Source organism: Mytilus galloprovincialis, chromosome 1 (assembly GCF_965363235.1).
Source record: "Mytilus galloprovincialis chromosome 1, xbMytGall1.hap1.1, whole genome shotgun sequence".
NCBI lineage: Eukaryota > Metazoa > Mollusca > Bivalvia > Mytilida > Mytilidae > Mytilus > Mytilus galloprovincialis.
The window spans coordinates 107834696-107860242 of record NC_134838.1 but is presented as its reverse complement, the minus strand read 5'-3'; the positions used below and the strand labels follow the sequence as shown (position 1 = coordinate 107860242).

Here is a 25547-nt window from a genome sequence, read left to right as displayed (position 1 = left end):
GGTAGATTAAGAATTGTAAAAAATGTAGAAAGAATTTACTTAGGTTTTATGATATACAGATAGTCGGGTAGATATTTTTTTTAAATACATAAGAATTCAAGGAACAGATTAACCTAATACCGTTTCTTAAGGGTACAACACAGTTTACGGATAATGAGATGGAAGTTATGCCATTTATTACAAGTGTTTTTTTTTTTGTCATATAGAAATGCTTAGATCTACTGTTGTATTTGCCATTCTGTAAACCATAGAAGACTTTATCACCTGTTTAGTAGGAAGGTTGGTATTTTTTTTTTTTTTTTTTTTTTTTGCTTCCTCCACAAATAAAAACTTAGAGCCTCGACATTGCACAATAGATTTTTGGGGGCTCACATTGCCCAGGATTTAACGTTTTATGTTGTGTTTGTATAATGTTGTTGGTTTTCTTTTTATAAGTTTAAATGTCCTTTTTTACATCTTTCACCTCTTTTTGATAAGGGGCTACAATGATAATCTTTGCTGAACGATTGGGCAAAGTTCATAATGATTGAGACGGTTTGTGTGTCACTATATGTATTGTTCCATGAAAATGAGTTTCAGAAGATCTTATATTTTGAAACCATGCTGAACTTTTATAACAAATGATGGTGTTCTAAGTGAACATAATATAAAAGATAACGACATGTTCTAAATACCGGTTAAGGATATTGGCTTCTAATTAATTGGGTTATGTTTCCCTTTTAGAAATCTAGAGCTCCATTTGCAGTTTCCCAATCGGTTGTTGTTTTTTCAGTCGCAAGTCACTTTTTAATTGGTTATGTAAGAATATGTTATATTAGTTTCTTCATGTTTTATACGGACATGGCTATTAATTATTCCAGGCTTTTGAAAGTGTAGCTAATACTTTTATCTTGAATCTTATCGTATGTTTTGTTTGAAAAATTAGATTAAAAATTAAAAAAATTAAAATCGCTAAAAAAATTAACTCCGAGGAAAATTCAAAAAAGAAAAGTCCCTAATCACATGGCTAAATCAAAAGCCCAAACACATCAAATGAATGGATAACAACTGTCATACTTCTGACACGGTACAGACTTTTTCTTATGTAGAAAATGATGGATTAAACCAGGTTTTATGGCTAGATAAACCAATCACTTGTATGACAGTCGCACCAAATTCCATTATATTGACAACAATGTGTGAACTAAACAAACAGGTATAATAAGTAAAAATGTCACAAATAGGGGAACAGTCAACATTGTGTTATAATTTTAATCACTAGAAAAACAAACAAGAAGAACAAAAAGGAATATAGACTGAAACTATTGGTAAAATATATTTGCTTTTTTTCTCCGTCATCTGTAAATAGCTTACCTTTTTGTCAGAGAGTTATTAGATCTAGTACTTTTGAAACACACGAAATATAAGAATTTCTTAACTTAAAGTTTACCTTATATCGATTAGAACCCTTTTTTTTCATATAGCTCTTCAACAGTTTGTTTCTGGTTTATTTTATATTTGGCCTACACATATTCGTCTTTGAGTATTCCTTATTGATCTTTTTTGGTACCGGAAAATATTTATTTTAGCCCAAACGCTTCAATAATTGATATTAATAATTGAATTTTATCTTTGAGTGATCATATACAATCTGTATTGTTATAGGTTGCACTTTGTAAATACAGCTGTTTCTCAAAACACGCCTCTTTTGGGGAGTAATAGAATATTCATAGAACATTAATTTTGTTTACATACTGGTTCCCAGTTATGCTCTCTGTGTTCCATATCGCAGAGACAGAACTTGGGAATGTTACCAGTAAATAAACACGTGCATATTGTTTACATTGAAATCTGTGGTAACCTTTCATTCGAGGTAGGGGTAGTTAAGAAAATTAGTGTAAGTTTAAACTCTTGAGAAGTTCAGGGCATATAAACGTTGAAAATATGCCGCACAGCCCTATATTTTGACCTTTGAAAAAAATTGTGGTGCATATGAACTTTCAATTCTAGGATAAGATTTTTTTCAAAACTTCATAGTAAAAGTGGTACAGTTTTAGCCGTAAAAGGAGTTCCTATGGGAAATTGCATTGTCAATATTTACAGAAATGCAACCTATAGCAACCAGTCAGTATTCCGCCAACACATTTTCCCTTTGTGTTCCACAGGCCTGTATTATTAGAAAAGACGCATGCATTTTGAAAATTTGCTGATAAACTAAAAATTTGAGGAAAACTTGAATCACTGAAATAATACCTTCATTTATCTTGTATTTAGACTATTTATATTGATGTGATAAAATCATGATATAATATTTCTATATAACGTCATAATGGGTCTTTTTCACAAATGAATTCCCTAGCATATGTACACGAAACATCATTCCACATATGACTGGCTTGTCCATAAAGTACCATACAATGGAGATCATCGGTATTATCTGGCTGATTTATTGACATCCAGTCATGGAATAAACCACTACCATGCAAATTGACAAGGTCACCGCTATGCTCCCATACAAAGGTGCCATCAGTTTGTAGATCAGAACCTCCGATAAAATAATCTTTTGAAGTTGCACCTAAAAGTGTACATCATATTTTTGTAATATACATTGCATTTCTTCTGTTGATATTTTAATGAAATAATTTGCTTTAAAAGTGTGTTGAGGGAAAACCATGGTACATAATCAGCAAGTTGATGTACCATTTTTTGATAATTAGATATGCAGCTCAACTAGAATCCAAAGAGAGAAGGCGGAGCTTAGCTATGGTACAACATATTCATTTTCATGTCATTCCATGGCTGAAGCTCATGTCCTTTTTTGAAAGATATCTGCCTCTGAAATATATATGAAACGGAAAAACGTAAAAGGTCATTAACATGAATTTGTTTTCATAACAAAAGGCAATAAATCATTTGAACGACATCTCAAGAAACCTTTTTCAAACTAAATAGGATTGTTACGAATTCCCTTAACTTTGGGGGAAAACATACTAAAGGTTTCTTCTTTCAGTTCTAAAAACAAATAATATTAGAACCATTTTGTCTTCCTTTGCGAAAATTCAATTAAATGTCGATTCAGGAGGGAGTACTCTAGGGAAAGGAATAAATATATCGGTGGTATAATAAAATGACCTGCGCAAACGATTATACACGGGACACAAAACTTAATTGCGCGAGCTTCCATCTCAATAGATAAAACGGTAAAGTGATTAATTTCTAACATTAGTTCAAGCTATCAATCAATTTATTGATCTACAAATTATATATACCACGTGTCTTACTTATTAAAATATTTAAATAAATTATCGATTTTGAGATTTTTGTCTGAATGTGAATTAACATAGCAGGAAACGCTTATCACGTCGACGCAACAAGGCTCGTCCGTTTTTTTTTTTTTTTAAATATTTGAAGTGATTCCCTGAGTTTTTTTTTTTTTTATTTTATTGTAACCTCAAATTGTATCTTCTTAATCGGTTTATGAGATTTGAATATTGGTAAACTTCTGTTGCCTTTGTAACACAAGAACAGATGTAACATTGTTTTAGGCTAACAGTTAGTTATAAATAAATATACAAGTCAATACATAATTGTGGCCACTTAAAATTAAACGCTGATGCATTATAGTAGAGTTCGCAGCATGCTTGGACAATAGATCGTTTAAGTTAAAAAATCTTATTTCAATAATGCAATTCATTTTATACGTGGGAATAAAGATGAACATATGCAATGCTAACTAAAGGTCTACCATCTAAATTATCGTCATGTTTTATAACCAGTGTCATTCCTGTTTGATTTGTGTATGTTCTGAACCATGCGAGTATTACTACCATACGCGTATGGTCATGACCATAGGCATATATACTCATATTGTTCGGGTAATAAATCCGACGAACGTTGGAGTTACTTTTACTGTTAATTGCATAAAGATTCAACAACTAAACCATTGACTTATTTAAATCATATGTTATTATTCAAATAAAAACAATTCAACTCATAAATTTAAATATACTAGTACTAAAATTAAAAACAAAATGTGGTATGATTGCCAATGAGACAATCTCCACAAGAGACCAACATGACACAGAAAGTAACAACTATAGGTCACTGTAGGGCAAAGCCCATTCCGCAGTCCGCTATAAAAGGCCCCGAAATGACAATGTCAAACAATTCAAACTAGAAAACTAACGGTCTTAATTCTACATGTATAACAAAATGAACGAAAAACAAATATGTTACACATAAACAAACGACAACCTATGAATTGCAGGCGCCTGACTTGGGACAGGCACATACATACATAATGTGGCAGGGTTAAACATGTTAGTGGGATCCCAACCCTCCCCTGACTTAAGAGAGTGGTATAACAGTACACCATAAGAACGAATCATAAAAATCAGTTGAAAAAAGCTTAACTCATTTGATGGACAAACATACAAGTGGACGTGGCCGGGTACTTGTACATCACAACAACAAAAGACACTAGGAACAGATCTGAGAGTACTCGAAGTTAACTGACTGCTAGTTCAACGCCACTAACAACTAAGAAAACGCATGAATCTAAGACTAAACTATCAATCCGTACACATCCAACATCCAATGGATTTGGTGTAAAGACATAAACCGTCAGAGAAAAACATGACCTTGTGCAATGTTAATATACAGGTATCGACCGATTCTAGATCTATGAATGTGTATATGTATATAACATACTAGTAATATTTAGTTTGCTTTTAATTAACTGATAACAAAATCAATATTTATGCCAATAAAAACAATATTCAATGATCTTATTATTGTTGAATTGGTAACCTTTTAGAATAAGTTTATTTAAAGGAGCGATAAGTTTACCAGGATCATTTCTGAATTTCCTGGCACGGTTAACAACATTTCCGTAAAAATGAGGATGTGCTACCCAGTTTGAAGTTTTCTACAGGTACTACCAAACTTCAAAACCAAATTTTTATATCTATGGGTTTTGGTAAAGGTTTTAAGTAATTTATGGTAACGATATCCTTGGTTTAATAATTTACCAGTAATACACAGATGACGTTCGTTAAAATCAAAAACGTCACAACAGACATTGCGAACGAGCTCTGAAATAAAAACACCGTAAGAAGGTGCCAAAGGAACATCACCATCTAACAATAGAAAATTAACAATAGGGACAAACAAACGCCCTTTTTGTCGTAAATTTTAGTGTAGAGTTTCCCGTTTAAAATCGAAATATTTAAACATAAGAAAGGACAGTTATTACCGTTTAAATTTGATTTATTTAAGTTCCTAAATTTCAGCAGTATATTGAGAAAATTCTTGATTATTTAACGAAAATATATCATAAAGATAACGGTAAGTGTTGTAAATTTATCAATTAAACGAATTTTGACGGGTCTTTACTGAGTTTAGTCATAAACTGATTCATAACAGTAGAAAAACAAGTCTGCTATTTAAGGGGCACAATTAGTACCTATAGGGATACCCACAATTTGTCGATAAACTTTGTTGCTGAAACGTACATAGAAATTATGAAGGAGAAAATTTATAGCTTCAATCATCTCATCACACCTCATGTAAAAATATATTTAGCATATTTACCTTTCTCATTTGAGTAAAAAGGCTTGAAATGAGTTGCAGCAAATAATTTGTTTAGATAATCAATATATTTTTTTTCTTTCGAAACACAATGTGTCAACTAAGAAAAATAACTTCAAGAACCGTTAAATGAGAAGCTCTCACTCACTGACACTTTGGGTATTGAAAATTCTTTTTTTATTATTTTCTGTGGCGTCCGATCATGATTGTTTTTAAATTTGCCTGGTTTCTATGATTAGTTTATTGATTACTCTTTGTTTTTAATATCTAAATGTAATATGTATTATAAATTACCTAAGGATCCTACGTATTCTTTTAACAGTTGATTTTCTTCTGCAGTTTCTATGGCCGCTAGGTAACCACCACTATTTTGACAAAGTGCCTGCGAAAAAAATTAATTATAAAATGAGAAGAGACAAGTTAATTGCTTAAAATTAAAAATAAAATGAGTATTTTCATTAAATGAAAATCAGTTAATTTTTCTGTTAATACAATTCTAAATATGAAAGGTGATTTTTTTAGTATTTGACATGATTCAGCGTTCATTTTTGTTGTTGATTGTAAAGAATTAACTGAAATGCTGTATGACCGGAATTGACTGTGATGAAATATATTATTCGTCAGGAATTACCAGTTTTGTACAATAAGGTTTTTACTCGTAATTAGCAACAAGATGTGTGCTTGTAGATAATGACTTACCTGTCCATCCTTCACATGCCTGATTTCATTCCCACGTTTTTAAATAAAATCTTGTGTTCTTTTAATCTTTTGCGATGTTAACAATTTATTTCCGATTTTTTTTTTCAATTTGATTTGTTTAATCGATCATAGTCTTTTTAAATCATTTTTCTTTTAAACAAAAACCATCTCGTTTTTCGAAAAATCGGACACTATAGCAATGTCATAACGTACAGGACTGCGATAGTCGAATGGATAGACAGTGGTGCTTTTAGTAAACTTAAAACTTCAAAAAATGTTTGTTTTGTTTAAATAGAGAATACTTGAAAAAGTCCACAAAGATAAAAAAAAAAAAAAAAAAAAAAAATTTGATTGCGTGAAATGGTAGAATAATACTATAATTTTAAGAAAACAGAAGTTGTTACGAAAGATGGTTTTCGCTTAAACGTTAATTTAAATATAGATTGTGTTTTATGAATATAAAGTCATTGTCATCTTGATATACATCAAATTTGGAACTGTTGTACCCTATTTTATAGCATTTAAATGTTTTTGGTATTATATAATACTTATTTATAATACCAGGGGTAGATAATATCCTTTAATTATTTCTTACAAACTTCGATTGTTCTTTCTTGTCCTTTGAACGTTATTAAAACGCAATCTAAAAGATTAGACTAACGACAACGCGGCTTACACATGAATTAACCTTTTGTCTCAATACCACTTTCCCTCAATTGATGTCAGACTCTGTAGTTTGTCTCATAAGTTTTTTTTCTGCACGAATATGAGAGAGCGTTATCTCTTAAAAATATTATGATTCATAAGCTAGAATACAAGAAAGCAGTAACGTCAATAAGAATACTTAGAGGCATCCATCACTTAGGTGAATAGACTTATTTCATAAAGACGCTGCAAAATCTTTGGATTAAAAGAATGAAATAAATAGAATTACAGCGACAATCCATTTCTATGTGATGCAGATAACCAATACCTTTATAAACATCAAATTGAAGGAGCTTAAGTTAATTCATCAAGATTAGATCTGCACTGACAGTTTCCGAAAACAAACAAATAATGTATTTTACTAGCAATACTCGGAAAAGTCTCGCGCTACAGGTTTTCCTCAGTTCATTAATTTCTTCTTCATCGTTCAAGTTAAATGACATGTTTTCATGATATATTTTGCTAAACATTAAAAAATTTAAATACTCTACTTACAATGAAAAAGGGGAAAACTTGTGAGTTACAAATTATTATAAAACAAAACAAAAAACCGGACATGTTTTGACAATAAATCGTGCTCAGATGCTAAATGTAGCATATTAATGGGTGAAATAACAGAAATATGCACAATGGTCTTTAACACATATAATATGAGGTTATCGAGGAAACAATAAAGGACAAGTATTGCGTCATTTATCAATTTTAAAATATAGACGGAAGCACTTAAAACTGTTTAGTTATTTAATTACTCTTACATTACATCGTTTTAAAATCTGTTGCCTATGGAGTCTTTGGTTGTACTTAAATACAAATTTGTTTCATTTTTATTCTATTTTAATCATGCAAACTATACGTTAAATTTACATTTTATTGTATAGATTCTGTTTTATTCAACCGAATTTTATACTTTCACAACAAATGAAGAGTTTGCTAATCAGATACGTAAAATGATGCTTAATATCCGTTTCTTTTGTTGACTGAATTTGTTTTATTTACAAAACAACTATGTATTTTGAGTTCCAATAATACTAGATGCCGGATTGTTGATTGTGCGATAATTGCTTATATATGTCAGATGATTGCTTAGATACCTCGTAAATATAAATAAAGGCAACAGTAGTATACCACTGTTCAAAACTCGCAAATCTATGGGCAAAAAACAAAATCGAGGTAACAAACCAAAACTGAGGGAAACGCATTAAATATAAGAGGAGAACAACGACTCAACATTAAAATGTAACACACACAGACACGGACTAAGCATTAGACAAAATCCGATGAGAATAACAAATATAACATCAAAACAAAATACATGAATTTGGGATAGAAAAGTACCGTGACACGTCTTATAGTAATGTGAATTCACAGTAAAATATAAGAGAACACAAACGACACAACGGAATCACAACGTAAAAATGTTACACACGCTAAAACGAACTATGATTAACAATGGCCATTTTCCTGACTTGGTACAGGACATTTTTAAAGAAAAAAATGGATATACAAGTTTATGTGACCAATTTGCCTTCCATCACTAAAAAGGACAAACAAGAGTACACAAACCACTACAGCAAACTGACAACTGAGCAAAACGAACCCACTTGAAAACCGGTAGATAGTATGTGTTTCTGAAAGGTTAGCAAATACTGCATATAAAAATCAGTAAATACAATAACTCGTTCTGATTTGGCCATAGTGCTCGCAATCTTGAAAATAAAATAATACTGTTAATTATATTTAACGTACATTTGCAAAAGCAAAAGATCCGAACATTGTCGATATATCTAGGTTTCAAAATAAATCAATGAAGAATTTCCATGTTCTTTTGTTAGAAGCTTTTATAACTTGTTTTGCAATTTTGACGATATCAAGAAAATGATGAAAATAATATGATTTGGGGCTTGGCGGTTGTTTGCAACTACATGCATCTTACCGTCGCATTTTGCCATGTCTGTCGTGAAGCATCTGGAGGTGATATCAAATAACATCCTGTGCCAATCGACAACCAGTCGTGGTCACATGATAATTGTCTGCTTGTTGTCTGTATTGTTAAGGTCGTTGTTTCGATAGGTGATAAGGAGCGTGTTGTTGGTATCGTTGTTGTTGTTTCAGATACTAAATCTAAATTGAAACATTTATAACTTGTTATAATTTATCCAAAGATAACTACAACCGTCAAAAACTCGTGTCTTTTAAGATATTTCAATCTTTTAAATGCTATTGTTAAAATTTTGAAACAGATTGAAATATCATATTTTTCACAAGACGCTCAACACTTTAAACAGAACACTTAGATATTAAGATAAAGAGTAGAAATATTCGTCTGGAGTATTATAAAGTAAAATCACAAAAATTAAATTATAATCCTGGTACCTCTGATAACTATTTAACAGCAAACGAAAAAAAATGACCTTGTGCAATGCCAATATATAGGTATCGACAGATGAACTAAATTATAATCCTAGTACCTTTGATAACTATTGCAGTGGAGTGAATCTTCACATGTGTATAAAGGATTAATAAGTTTACTCGGATTTTATAAAAGTTCCAATTTGATATTGATATTTGACTTCAACTTCATCAAAAATTACCTTGATCAAAAACTTAAACCTGAAGCGGGAGCTGCATTTTCTATATTCTGTGGACCGTCAAAATGGGGCAAAATAATTTGACATTAAAATTAGAAAGATCATACCATAGGGAACATGCTTACTAGGTTTCAAGTTGATTAGAAAAACTAATAATGTGAGTGGAGCATCCATATTCTATGGACACATTCTTGTACAAAGTGTTGATAAGTTGAACTTTAAATTTGATTTCTTAGGTCTTCCGGTAGAGGAATAGATTTTCATTCGTTTGGTTTGAAAAAAATCACGTCCAGTTTATCCTACATAGATCTAATGAATAGTACATTTCAGCGAAATGCAGAGACAATATATGACAATGATTGTTGCTTGTTTGCAATATCTAAATGTTTGTTTTAATCTTTTTATGAATCTCGTTGACAAGAGATATTTGATGTCTTTGTTACCTTGACGTGAATCACACTGTTGATTTGATTTGATCATAATCCTTCCATTTGTTAATCAATATGTGTTGTGTTTGAAAATAATACATGGTCAGATGTTGGTTGGTTTATGTCGAACTTTCCAATTGTCATGGATGGTTCGAAATCCGGGAAACAAACCAAAGCCGAAGGAAACCAATCAACTTTATAGTAACACCGAAGTGCAACAAAAACAAACGCCAACACACATAGAAACGAACCATTTGATAACAACTGCCATATTCCTGACTTAGTACAGATAATGTTAAGAATAACATTTTGGGTTGAGTCTGGTTTAAAGACTAACAAAACCTCCCGCTTTATGAAATGTTAAAACAAATATCAGTAAAACATTCTCTGGCAGAAATACAGCACAAATACATGCAAAAACATTCATAACAGTGAAAAGCACAAACAAATAAAATAATGGTCGACTCAACATGACAATTGCAGAACAACAATGAACATATTCCATCAACGACACACATCACAGGATATAAAAATCAGTGACACTTACGAAACATGCAATCTCTCACTTTATGCTTCTATTTCCTATCATGATTTTCTTGATAGAGGGTTGCTGCTCACAAGGAAGCTATTAAACCAAGATTTCCAAATGGTGAAAGTTGAAATCATCCCGTCGTAAATTTTACGGACGCCATCACAAGTTGGTTGACCGTTATGGAATAACCGTTATACAGATGATCTCGGATATGTTCCTTAAGTTGTAACCACATGAATGTGACCTACCGAATTAGACTATTTACCGGATTTGTTATAACATGAACAACACGACGGGTGCTACATGTGGAGTAGGTTCTGCTTACCCTTCCGGAGCACCTAAAGTCATCCCTAGATTTGGTGGGGTTCGTGTTGCTTATTCTTTAGTTTTCTATGTTGTGTTATGTGTACTATTGTTAAAGATATAGGAATATGTGGTGTGAGTGCCAATGAGACAACTCTCCATCCAAATAACAATTTATAAAAGTAAACCATTATAGGTCAATGTACGGCCTTCAACACGCAACCTTGGCTCACACCGAACAACGAGCTATAAAGGGCCCCAAAATTACAAGTGTTAAACCATTCAAACGGGAAAACCAACGGTCTAATCTACATAAAAAAAACGAGAAACGCGTGTAAATTACATAAACAAACGACAACTACTGTGCATCAGATTCCTGACTTAGGACAGGTGCAAATATGTGCAGCGGGATTAAACGTTTTAATGGTACCAAAGCTTCACAACATAACACGATAAAATATCAATTGAAAGGCTTATCTCAATCAAAAAATGTAAATTAATACACTATGTCTTTTACATTTTTAGCCATGGCGTTGTCAATTTATTTTCGATTGATGAGTTTGACTGTACCTCTGGTATCTTTCGTACCTCTTTCGTCCCTCTGTTTTACAACTATTTTCACAACAATTTTCATGACAGTGATGGTATGGAAAGACAATTTTGTAATTATTTGGACTGCAAACGATAAGACGTAACAGACTATCTTGACGAAATCATAACAGAAACATCAAAAATAAATACATGGAAGTTGAATATAAAAAAAACTGGGACACGCCGCACAACAATTCAAATTCTCACTCAGTATAACGGCCATATCGGGAATATGACAATGACTGTATTGAAAGGCAATTTTATTAATATTTGAACACCATACGATACGACATAACATATTATTCAACTGAAACCATAACAAAAACTATTTGTATTGCTTTTTTCATTCCTTGCATAGGCGAATCCAGGGGGGTTGGGCGCAGCCTCACCCTTTTTGCAGGAAAAATGTGGTTGACTTTATAGGGAATCACTGAAGCTTGACTGGAGCGCCCCCCTTTTACGTCAGTCGGCGGGTCCACCTTATGAAAAGTTATGGATCCGCCACTGCTTTGCTACCTTGGAAATGCAATGTAGAAGCTTAAAACTCGTTCTTTAAAAAACCAATTTAAAAAAATCTGCAAACGAACTTCAATTTCCATGTCTTACTTCTGTAAAGGCTCACTTTACCTTAAGCTTTATATTAGGAAATAGGCAAATTGCCACACATATTGTAAAAGCTTATATTAATAGCAATAGAATATTCTCTTAAAGCAATGGACAAAACTGAGAGGGAGAAAACATTCATATGACTCTAATTTAAAATTTAGTACACGTATTTGGCTTGGAATATAATTAAAGAATCCTCGCTGACTGAATTTAATTCCAGGATTTTTTGTTGTTGAGAAAACCTAACTAAACTGAACAGTAACTTGTAACTGATGGTCTTCACAAGTACTTACCTTTTCGTACATAGTAAGATGTATCCAAATGTCCGATACATAATGAAGTATTATATAAGCTTATATTATGTAGTTGACAAGGTCCTTTCTGGTTGTAGAAAAACGAAACACAGCTTGAGGTTAACGCACAATATTTAGCACATCTGAATACTGTTCCAGTATTACTTTTACTTGAAACCTTGGCTTCAGTACACAACAGATCACTGAAACCGCTCTGTTTCACATATTTATGTATCAAAATTAAGTTCCCATTTGTTACCCAGAAGATAAAGAAACATACTGTAAACATGATATACTTGTAATAGCTTATCATCATGTCAGTTCCACCATTTGAACTGCCAGAAATTAAAATGAAAATAAAAGCGACTTGGACGAAAAAAAGTTATCAGACTGATCTTCTTTACAAAAGGAATCACTAATACGTAATGTTATTAGATCAATAACAACATTAATGGCCTTTCAAAATGATTAAATGTAATTAGTAGGTAGACGTATTTGCTAAGCAGTGAACTGAAATGTGAAATGTAGTTTTTATTATTGCGTTTGTCACTAATCGTAAAATCGTGTGGATCCATGCACTTTGTGCTATGTGGGTTATTGTTGTTAGCGATATTACGTATGATTCCAAACAATCAGTTCCTAGATTGAATAAAATATATTTTTAGTCAATTTCAAATATAATTTAAGATATAATTACAATGATTTTATATCAATTATAAAATTTATTAAAATATTAGGGCACATTTATCAGGTGATCCATGAAAAATTCGAAATAGTAAACCCAAAACTTGGTTTTGTTTAATATATGATTAATTCTATCGGTATTCATTATTAATATTAAATATTATAAAAACATTCTAAATTGTTCAAAATAAAAATATTACGTGCCAGAATCATGCTGATGATCAAACAAAAATGGATATAACACGTGGAATCTGGAAAAATCTTGTTCAATAAAAGATCGTTTGGACTTTCTTGCAAAATGCAGAAGATTCAAAAGACGATACCAAAATTGCAGAACTAATCTAAAATTTTTGAAAGTGATTATTTTAAAAGTATTCTTCTGTTTCATTTTTGTCTTGCTTGCAATGCATGTCGATGATGGTAAGACGAAAGATATCGCTGGATACTATAAACTCATCATAGATACCATGATTGAATTTTCTATTTTCGCCAGACGAGCGTTTTGTTACAAAAGACTCGTCAGTGACGCTCGAACAAAAAAAGGTTTGAAAGGCCAAATAAATTACGAAGTTGAAGAGCATTGAGGACCAAATATTTCCTACTAGTTTTGCCAATTACAGCTAAAGTAATCTATTCTTGAGGTAGAAAAGCCTTTGTATTTCAAAAAATTAAAAGTTTGATACCATACCAATGGTAATTCATGTCAACACGGAAGTGCTGACTACTAGGCTGGTGATACCCTCGGGGATGAAAACTCAACCAGCAGTGGCATCGATCCAGTTTTAAATAAACTTATTATAGATACCAGCATTGGATTTTGTTTTTTGAAGCATTGTTTTTGATGATAAAAGAGCCTTCCTTTTGATCTAGCCGCGGTAAAAAATAACATAATTAAAAAAATATATTTTGACTTCACTTTTAATTTCAAAACAGTTATTTATTTGATTAAGCAAGGGAATCGGTTAATCCTGTTGTATTAATTCGTGTTCGTTTTCCACTTGATCAGTGTCTACATTCTCTGTAATTAAGCTTCATTTCTTAGCGGAAACGCTTCTTCCATAGACAGTCTTTCAATTTTATTTATAATAAAAAAAAATGGAAATTCATAATAGCTTATAAAATCATATCTATAAAATAAATTTAAGCGTAGATGTCTCATAAAATACCCATCCTTCTAATTATTGACAGTAAAACCGGTTTAATTGTTCAAAACCATAGTAATCACTTGTACGAATTACAAGAGAACTCAATTAACTTAAATTCGATTATTTAAAAAGTACTTTTCTTGTTTTACATTTAAAACAACGCGAAATGAAAAACTGACAGAAAACAAAGTAGCTTATCAAAAGAAGAATAAATGTGTTTTTAATTTTCTTTAGCCCAAAGATTTCAGTCGGGTGTTGAAAAGATGAATCATTAGCAGTTCCTGGAAGTAGGCTAATCTCGTCTAAAATAACATGATGTTGAGAACTCAAAATCCAATTGTATATAGTTATTTTGAGATCTGACTTTATTATAAGGCTCAATGGTACAGTAAAAACCTTTTTAAAGTTAACTTTGAAAAGACGCAACCTTTAGTTCATTTGTAGAACAATTATATAATATATCACTGGAAATTATGTGACAAAAAGTTACTTTTAATTTGCCAATACCGAAGTATACTGACCGTAGGGAAGATGATACCATTGTGTGCAACAGGGTCTAGAACCCGTGATTAAATATACATTTTTTTTTTGTAATAACATTCACCAATTTTATAAGATTAGTTTTAGTACCATATAAATGGATTGAGATTTGAGCAATCTATAATTCATTCGAAGGGGAAAAGTAAGAAAATCAAGCAATGCATTTCCTTTTTGTACAACCTATACATAAATATAATACATACCAGCCAGAAGATATGAGATTTATTTGTCTCGGCTTTAGAAACAAGGTGTAAATAACTTTCCACCTTTCAAGTTATTCATGTTATGTTTTTGTGAGAGAACTAGGTTCGGGTTTCTTCTAAAATGGTCGCAAATGCAATAGATATTTTCTAGATATGGCGTCTATGTAACTGTTAATATAGTTAACGTTTGCTCCTTGTATTTTTCTTTTGAGTCAATGAATGTAAGTAAATATATTTAATAACAAGTACAATCGACTTGCTTTCAACATGCTATTGTATGTATGTTTGTATTTTAAATGTTCTACTGTATGTATGTTTGTATTTTATATGTTCTACTGTATGTATGTATGTATTTTATATGATCTACTATATGTATGTTTGTATTTTATATGTCTACTGTATGTATGTATGTATGTATTTTATATGTTCTACTGTTGTTGTTTGTATTTTATATGTTCTACTGTATGTTTGTAATTTATTTGTTCTACTGTATGTATGTATGTATTTTATATGTTCTACTGTATCTATGTATGTATTTTATATGTTTTACTGTATGTATGTTTGTAATTTATATGTTCTACTGTATGTATGTTTGTATTTTATATGTTCTACTGTATGTATGTTTGTTTTTTATATGTTCTACTGTATGTATGTTTGTATTTTATATGTTCTACTGTATGTATGTATGTATGTATGTATGTATGTATTTTATATGTTCTACTGTATGTATGTATGTATTTGATATGTTCTACTGTATGTATGTATGTATTTTATACTTTGAACGACAAAACTATTTTATGATGTGACTCTGTACCTATGTATCTTGTCATACTTTGAATGACAAAATCATTTTATGATGTGACTCTGTACCTATGTATCTTGTCATACTTTGAATGACAAAATTATTTTATTTATTAATATTACTTTTACTGTTAACCAACTTTTTTTGTGATATACATTTTACGTGACTCTGTACTTATGTATCACGTCATACTTTGAACCACACTATTACTTTATTTATTATTATTACTTTAACTGTTAAGTCAGTGTTTGTTATATCTATTTTGCGTGACTGTATTTCTGCATCCCGTCATACTTTGAACGACAAAATTATTTCATGTCTACCTGTGCGAATTTCAAACGCGCAATTTTACACAAGTACCCATACCCTCCTTCCTTGATGGGTGCATTTTACATAGACAAATATAATCGTATAATATAATCAAACTGAGGATGTTAATTTGATGTATGCCTTTTTGTGCTTTTTCGTTACATTTGTTGTTTTTATAGTGATTAAGATGATAACACAATGTTGACTGCTGTACCCCTATTTTTGACATTTTTACTTATTATGTCTGTTTGTTTTGTTCACGCATCGGTGACAGTATAATAGAATTTGCGACTGTCATACAAGTGAGAGGTTTAGCTAGCTATAAAACCAGGTTCAATCCACCATTTTCTACATTTGAAAATGCCTGTACCAAGTCAGGAATATGACAGTTCTTGTCCATTCGTTTTTGATGCGTTTTGTTATTTGATTTTGCCATGTGATTATGGACTTTCCGAATTGATTTTCCTCTGAGTTCAGTATTTTTGTGATTTTACTTTTTATATGTTCTACTGTATGTATATATGTATTTTATATGTTCTATTGTATGTGTGTGTGTATTTTATATGTTCTACTGTATGTATATATGTATTTTATATGTACTATCATATAAGAGTACTTTATAAGTATGTATCCTTGATCAGTTTTTTTTTATAATGAGTGTATGGTGGTTAATGTTGTGATTATAATTTTTATTTCTTGTTTCAGATATAAAAGGGTATAAAGAGCAAATACAGTGATGTCTGCAGTTTGATGTTTAAAAAAAACAACCACATCATCATTCATAGATGTATTTATAATTGTCCTCTTTGCGAAATTCACACTAATATTCTCACGGGAAATTAATAATAGATACATATACATGTATACTTGTGAAATACTCATGATAATGTTTTGTTTACTTTTTATTTTTCCTTTTCCACTTATGTATTGTCTGGTGTATCCTTGTCTAGCAGAAAGAAAGTAGTGAGTCAAATAAAGTTAATCGTGATATACGTAATGTTTTTGTTTTACATACTTAAATATAAAAAGGATGTAGGAAATAATCCTATTAATATTATAATTAATACACGGGTATACCTCAATTGCTTTGTAAACAAAATAATGTTGGAAATATGTAAATGCATTATTTTTCTTTCATCAGGTATGTCTCAAATTGCAGTTTAGAACGATCATGTACATAAATGGTGACGTAGAATTGCACTATTATTTTATTCATATGTATATTGAAATTTAAATGCAATCAAAAGGGAGAAAAATATATGTTTCAGCTAAAACTCAAGAACAAGTTCGTTGAAACCTATTTAAATAAACTCATCATAGATATCAGGACTAATTTTGTATACGCCAGACGCGCGTTTCGTCCACAAAAGACTCATCAGTGACGCTCGAATCCAAAAAAGTGAGAAAAAAAAGCCAAATAAAGTACGAAGTTGAAGAGCATTAAGGACCAAACTTCCTAAAAGTTTTGCCAAATACAGCTAAAATACATTAGAATTGAAAATTATAGTCTATGCTCATGATATTTAGATAGTTTGAAAGAGTAATGCAATAAATTGCCTTTTTGTAGTTTTATAAGGTGGTAAGACCTTCACAGGCAGACAGACATTTTGAGCTTTACATTTAGGTCGTCCGTGTTTAACTGCAGAGACCTATGTCGATATTTTTATTTGTATACGTCTTTTTTGTTTGTTAATGAAGGCAACAGTAGTATACCGTTGTTAAAAATTCATAAATCGATTGAGAGAAAACAAATCCAGGTAACAAACTGAAACCGAGGGAAACACATCAACCATTAAAGGAAAACAACGAAATATCAGAACACCGAAGGTCAACAAAAAACCCGAACTATTAAATAACAACTACCATATCTGTAAACTTTATCATTTGAACTTTTCTTATTCATGTAACTGTTAATCTTGAAACTAATCGAATTTAATTTGAAATTTTTATTCTAAAATAATGTGTACCATTAAACACAATATGTTTAATGTTCTTTCTTATAATGCAATTTAACTGAAATATTACAGTTGGTGTTATTGTTGGTGATGTTTGTTACTATGACGACGGATCACATTACGGACAAATCATTGGGTGTCCAGCAACTTGTTGTGGAACAGGCAAAAATCCATGCTGTGTGTAAGTCTATGATTTAGATAATATAAATGAAATTATTAGCCTGAATTGAATTGAATATGAAGGATGAATGTTGAGTGGGACCATTTTTGGTTCAGAAATAAGTAGACAAAAATGCATTCGAAATTACAGTATTTTTTTCTTTAAATTCTCTCCTATATACTTAACACGAATTTCCTTTCAATGGTTCCCAAATTGTGGAATAAACCTGGGGTGGTGTTCTCGAAAGTATTCTAAGATTCGTCCTAAGTCATGCCTAAGACCAATTTTAGGATAGACTTACGATCGTCCTAGGACACTCTTAAGTTGTGTCTCGAAGCTATCTCAGACGCATCCTATGTTAGGACGTCCTAAACATATCATAAGTACGAAATTTTAAATAGTTGAAGTAAATTTTTGATAAAACATTTATTAAAGACGAAACCAATTAATAAAATTGTTTACGAAATTTTATAATAACATGTATTTAATTAGATTCTAAATGCATCATTTCAAATGCGATTATAAAATAATATCAAAAAGGTTTGTAATTTAAACTGGATGCAATGTGTTTCAGAATGAGAATTTGAAAATCGTAACTGTCATCATATCGTGAAACACGAAGTTCAAAGTTTAAAAACATGCACAATTTCTTTATATATCAATAATAATCGATGACCTTCATTAAATGTTCATCGTCACGGATTTTTTTTTTTAGCAAAATGCATGCACAAATTGAGGATGAAGATATGATGATCCTAAGACACCTAATTAGGTGTCCTAAAGTTAGGAAGAAAAATGCGATATATCTTAAGTTAAGAGAGCTTCGAGAACACGACTTAGGACAAAGACTTGTCATAAGTTGGTCTTAGGACATGTCCTAGTCCTAAGATAGCTTCGAGAACACCACCCCTGCTTTATAATAAACGGTTGTGTCATAATATAATAAACAAAAGTAACATAAAGTTACAGATTGATATTTTTGTGGTTTAATATTAACAAGGAAGTTTTTAAACCAAGAGTTCCGAGTGGGGAAGTTGAACTTATCTCTTCTTAAATTTTACGGAAGCCATCACGAGTTGGGTGACCGTTATTAAAAATCCGTTTCTCTGATTATAGCGTATATATGTTTCCATTATCATAACAAAAATCCTGTCCACTTATCCCCGAATGTGACTTACCGAATAAGACTTAGTATCGGGTTTAAACTAACATCAGCTATACGGCGGATGCCACATGTAGAGCAGGATTTGCTTAGCCTTCTGGTCGATCTAAGATCTCCCTTAGTTTTTAGTGGTGTTTGTGTAGTTTTCTACATTGTGTACTGTTGTTTGACATTTTCTTTCTTAGCAATGTCGTTGTCTGTTTATTTTCGACTTTTTAGTTTGAATGTCTCTTTTGTATTGTTCGCCTCACTCTTACAGACAACTAGTCAATTATTATTCTGACTAATATGCCAAAATTACCTTGGCAAGGTCAGTCAATTGCGGTTATGAATTATAATCTTGAAAAAAATCCTGATCTATTTAAATTTCAAATATCTTGACAATTTATGAATTCTTTCAATTTCATCCTCAATGACATTTTACGTTTGTGTATTTTGTTTCAAAAATGAAAATCACCAAAACCACTTTTATTCTCGGTAACCTATTTCTTATTATCCGAAGACATATTTCTCAAAAGTATAACTCTTAAGGTAGAGGACGTAGTGCATCACACAAAACTTAAATGAGAAGGTTCATATGATAATGTGGAATGCCATATAATACACTCTTCTCTCTCGAAAAAGGAAGCAAACACACAAAAATAGAAATAGGTAAATTTCTAACAAATACAATAAAAAAGTTCATTCATTATATAAAAATATACCAAAAACGAATTAAACAGGATAAATAAAAAAAAAATATCTTCCATATAAAAATAACATTTTTTGTCAATTCTTTACACGATAACATACAAAATATGGATAGTTCTAATCTTACGATATTTGTGTTTTCAGAGAATCTTACACCAGACTCCCATATGTCGTAGGAGCTATAGTGTCTGTAGCATTGTTGTTGGTATGTTTGATCGTTTGTTGTGTTTATAGAGCACATACAAAAGCATACGCAAGACCTCTACTCTTACCTCAAGAAAACCAGGAACAACAATTATGTGAGTATGCATAGTTAAAACAAATAGTGTAATATATATTAGTATATATGCACTACTATGAGGTTTAGTTACTAAATAAAATCGTATTTTAATCTATCCCACAATGTCAAAAAACTTAAACGAATGAAATACCACTTCATAAGCTACAGCATAATAATACTAGAATATAAAGTTAATTCATTTATCTATGAATATATCATTACAAAAATACGAATTGAAAAACAAAACAAAGACAACAACAAAAAAACACAACAATGGTGTGTGTTAAATTTCTGACCAAATAGGAAACATCTTTAAATTATAATGCAGTGTTGTAAATACATTTAATCAAGATGTTAATTTTCAAGAACATATATTTTTCATTCAACTACATATTTTTTAGTATAAGTACCATACCTTTTGAAAACTGTCGTTGAAGAATAAACATGGTTCAAATATTTAAGATTTCACTGACAATCATGTTTGAAATAGAGCAAAAGATGGCTTTATACGTTAACAGTAAACTTAGCATAACGCAGTTGAAACAGTGTACCGTGGTAAAACTCATTTGAAACCTGTTCATGGTCAATGTAATAAATGATCTTAATGCCACTAACTAAACATAGACTTCTGGGAAGGTATTTCTTTGGGTTACTACACCGCGGTACAAGGCCTTCATAAGTCACTAAATGGTAACGTATAAATATGAAACGAAATCAAACTTTGATGTGTTCATGGTGCTTCTTCACTACGTCATGAGTTGTTCAAAAGAGAGAAGTCTTAAGGTAAAGTTTCATAAAAAAAAATGACTAAGTAGAAACTAATAATTCGTTTTCCTAATAGATTGGATTTGAGTAGGCATTCAAATTTCTCAAGTACTTGAGATACTTCCCGCATGCCTTAACACAAACTATCAGTATGTTTTCATCTGATCATTTGTTATTGATATATTTCTCACGCCAAAACATTTTCATATCATTTATCTATGTTCATAAAAAATGTTTTCATGAATATTTAATAATGAATTTAATATATTACATACGATAATGAATGCTTTCTTGCACTTGATAATATCCGCGTAATTATACGTTCGGTAATTAGTCAAAAACGCAAGTCACGCGAAATGTCCATGGCAACATAACACTGGAATGCCCTTACGGTCATCCACTGTAAAAAAAAAACGTCAAAAATAGGAGCACAGAAGTCAAAAGTGTGTTAAAATCTACGAAACAAGCAAATATGTCATCAAAGAAAAACAAAAAAGCACTTAGACAAAGCACATTAGCAATACGAAAGACAAGAATACATCATTATCTAGACGTTATCGAGATGCTTGATTTTTTGACTGACATATTTGTTACGTTTGAAGGGCTTGTTTTTCAACAATCAGCATTCTTATAGGAATCAATTGTGTTCCTCGTCTTATCGACATGATCCTTCATTGATACGAGGCTTACTAAATACAGGAGGTTCTTAGGAAGAACGAAAAACAGCTAGTATTGTCATTTTACTTTACTTTACCCTATATATGTGGATGATATCTTCTCACAAAATAATTCCAAGTTTTTGGGGTCTATGTTGAACATATTTATTCCATTGAACGTAAAATAAAAAATACAGTAAAATTCTATCTCATATATGGACTTGTATCTAGAGATTAACAATGAGGGTCGGTTTCGAACAATACTTTATGCCAAATGATTGGTTTCAGCTTCCCAAAATAAACCTCCCATTTCTATGTACATGTAGCAGCATTCCAGCAGCGTCTGCATATAAAGTATATATCTCCCAGTCTTAGGGTTTCTATGTTGTGTTTTGTATAATGGTTTTTTTTTTTTTTATTTGATTATTAATCGATTTGTGTCTAACCACAAGACAATAGCAAACTATTGGTAATGAAACATTATTTTTGACAAAGAATAGACAAGAGAGTCAACCGTATTAACAACACAGGTATTCAACAATTTTTAAAGTAAAACAATCAAACCTACAGTAAGAACTACATGAAAAGCATCAAACAATAATTGTTGAGGCCTCATGTGCTCCAAATTGTAAGAAAATCTTGCTTCATGCGTGACTCCTGTCGTTTTACAACTACAGTGAACAAATTCATATATATTCTAATTTTGTTTTTATCTTTTTCAATTGACAGTGGAACTGCGACAGGCAAGTAAAGAGTACCATATTGTTGTATTCAGTGGGAAACAGAACACAAAGCTTGAATTGCCACCTCGTTATAGCGACATCTATCCTCAGTCAGAGTTGTCAACTAGCACGTCAGCTGATAAGGCTAGTCTAAGGAGAAATGACTCAACGAGAAGTTCATCCCTTTATGGATCATTATTTCGGAGCAGCAATATAAGAAATTCTTTTAGACGTGGACAAGTAACAGACCCTGCCTCCTTCGAAAAAAATCTGTCTATTAAATCAACTCAGAAATTTATCGAATCTAATGATAAAGTATCAGACAATAAACTTTTGGCATCTGATAACTCTTTCAATCAAACGAGGAGACATAGCACGACACATACAAACTATCATCCAGATCGATCGAGTTTAATGTCCTCAATTACTGCATCACTTCCTTCTTTATTTAATCCTACAGAAATGTAAAATGTTAATACAGTATGGAAATAATCATGTTTACCATTCGTTAACTCATCTCTCTTTAATGTCAAAATGAGCTGTTGACATGACTTGGTATCTATCGTCATACAAAACAGAATCGAAATATCATTTTTACAAAAAATGTTTACAATAGTAATGATACTGATATCCAACGATCTTCTATTACGTTCGATATCATAAATAAACGATTTTAAAGAGCATAACACAGCTTATAATAATACAACATAGAATCCGTATGAAGAGAAAAGGCTCATTTAAGTTATTTAAAGTTCTCGAAACGTATATGTGATGTAAAAATGTGAATCGTACCAAACTTCATAATCGTTCTCTTTTATAGATATTTATGTTAGAATTACAATAAGTCAGCTTGTCAAAATGTATGAAAAAAGTCAATTTATAAAAATACTGAACTCCGAGGAAAATTCAAAACGAGAAGTCCCTTAGGGGTATTTCCATCATTATTATTGTTAATAGTATGCAATTGGTTGCTGACTAAAATACTGTCTGTCTATCACTTAAAGACTTACACAATTACTAATAATTGAATTGTGTATGTAACGCGTCTTCTGATTGGATGACGTTGTTATGTTTATCAACTCATAGACATAATTTTGTCATGTGACCGTGACGTCATCAACGTTTTGTCATCGTTTACACTGGTTTAGAATGGATTTTAGAATTAAATTATAAGAAATATCTGTAATATTTTTTCTGTCTTTTCTAAATAACATAAAAAAATGTGGTGCACACTTTAAAATAACACGCGGCCGTTATTCAGTGTGCACCACATTTTTTATGTTATTTCTTCATAGACAGAAAAAATATTACAGTCATTCTTTAAATAACAACGTCGCACATTCATGCATTTGTACAATAAGCAATCCAAATTTGACTTATTGTTTATAGCTAATAAAAAACGGGGTTTTCAATCGATATAGATTGTATATAGACAAGACAGAACCACGCCTCAGGGCAATAGTTGCACCTCGGGACAATAAACGTACTATTCCACTCATACCCAGTCAATAAGTATACACTAGTACTAAATTGGCCTACCTTACAACAACGTAGACCATCAGAATTACGTATACCAACATACAATAGAACCCGACAAATTCATCCACAAACTTACAGACACCTACTTATATTTAAAGACAAATATTCATTTTTCCGTTTACTATTACACAAGCCTTAGGGAATTTACTTCCTCCAAAGTATACTTTCCCCACTCTAAATATTTTTAGAGAACAGTTGACACCTACTGCTCTCTACAATATAAAACAGTTAACTTTTAATTTAGTAGTTATGTAAATAGTTTAAACCACATGTCATATTAGTATTTGTTTATTTTTGGCACTATTCTTTTGTAAATATTTATTTATTATTATCCTACGCATGCGCAGCAGTTAGTAATCATCAAAAATCTTAGAGATAGCGAGATACCATAAGAAGAAGACAACAGTTAATGGTCAAACTCTGTAAAGGACCATTTCAATTTGTTTTAAAGTCATGAAACTTCTAATTAAAAAGAAAAAAAGATGTGAACATGTTTATAGGACTGTATCGCTAATTTGTACACTAAATACATGTGTACATAGACGTTCTTTTAAAAGAAAATCCTCTTTTCTATCAAAGTCATCAGATTAAAAGTAAAATAACAAAAATACAGAACTCCAAGGAAAATTCTAAACGGAAGTCACTTATCAAAAAGTATTGCGTTTGAATGATTATCTTTCAGTGCTTTAATTCGCCGATAACTTTTTCCGCATGGATGACACCCCTTATTAAAAATTCGGCAATCGCACTGAGCTTGTACGAAGCGAAAAAACTGTGATGGAAGAAAAAGTAAAAAAAAGTTAGATGAAAACAGCATTCGCCGATTCTGAAAGATTTTTTTATATCAACCAAATGATCAAAGATACAAGGATTATAATTTAATACGCCAGACGCGCGTTTCGTCTAAATAAGACTCATCAGTGACGCTCAGATAAACATAGTTGTAAAGCCAAACAAATACAAAGTTGAAGAGCATTGAGGACCAAACATTCCAAAAAGTTGTACCAAATACGGCTAAGGTAATCTATTCCTGGGATAAGAAAATCCTTAGTTTTTCGAAAAATTCAGTTTTGTAACAGGAAATTAATAAAAATGACCACATACTTGATATACCAAAGTGCTGACTACTGGACTGGTGATACCCTCGGGGACGAAACGTCCAGATACCGTTAACTTTGTACAGCAGACGCGGGTTTCGTCTACAAAACACCAGTGACACTCGAATCAAAAAGTTAAAAAAGGCAACATACGTATGCATAAAAAAAAAGATATGGTATGATTGACATTAAGACAACTCTCCACAAGAGATAAAAGGACACAAGAATAACAACTATAGGTCACTATAACGGTTTTCAACAGTGAGCGAAGCCCATACCGCATAGTCAGCTATATAAGGCCCCGAAATTCAAACAAGAAATTTAACGGCCTTATTTATGTACAAAAAATAAACGAAAAACAAATATGTAACATACCAACAAACTACAACAACTGAAATTCAGGCTCCTGACTTGGGACAGACACATACATTTAGAATGTGGTGGGGTTAGACATGTTAGCAGGATCCCAACCCTTCCACTTAATCTAGGACAGTGGTGTAACAGTACGACATAAGAACGAACTAT

General features: G+C 31.4%; 2 long non-coding RNA genes across 2 annotated transcripts; one reads left to right on the top strand and one right to left on the bottom strand.

The window, feature by feature from the left end:
- Positions 1-2217: 2217 nt before the first annotated feature.
- LOC143053922 (uncharacterized) lies at positions 2218-12642 on the bottom strand. The gene is made up of 4 exons (XR_012971514.1): positions 12314-12642; positions 8906-9093; positions 5863-5950; positions 2218-2554 (listed from the first exon to the last, which is right to left on the bottom strand). It is a non-coding gene; the product is annotated as an uncharacterized LOC143053922 (long non-coding RNA).
- A 4358-nt stretch (positions 12643-17000) lies between these two features.
- On the top strand, positions 17001-22898 carry LOC143053862 (uncharacterized). Its single transcript, XR_012971499.1, has 4 exons — positions 17001-17137; positions 18024-18132; positions 20108-20262; positions 22394-22898. It is a non-coding gene; the product is annotated as an uncharacterized LOC143053862 (long non-coding RNA).
- The last annotated feature ends 2649 nt before the right edge of the window (positions 22899-25547 follow it).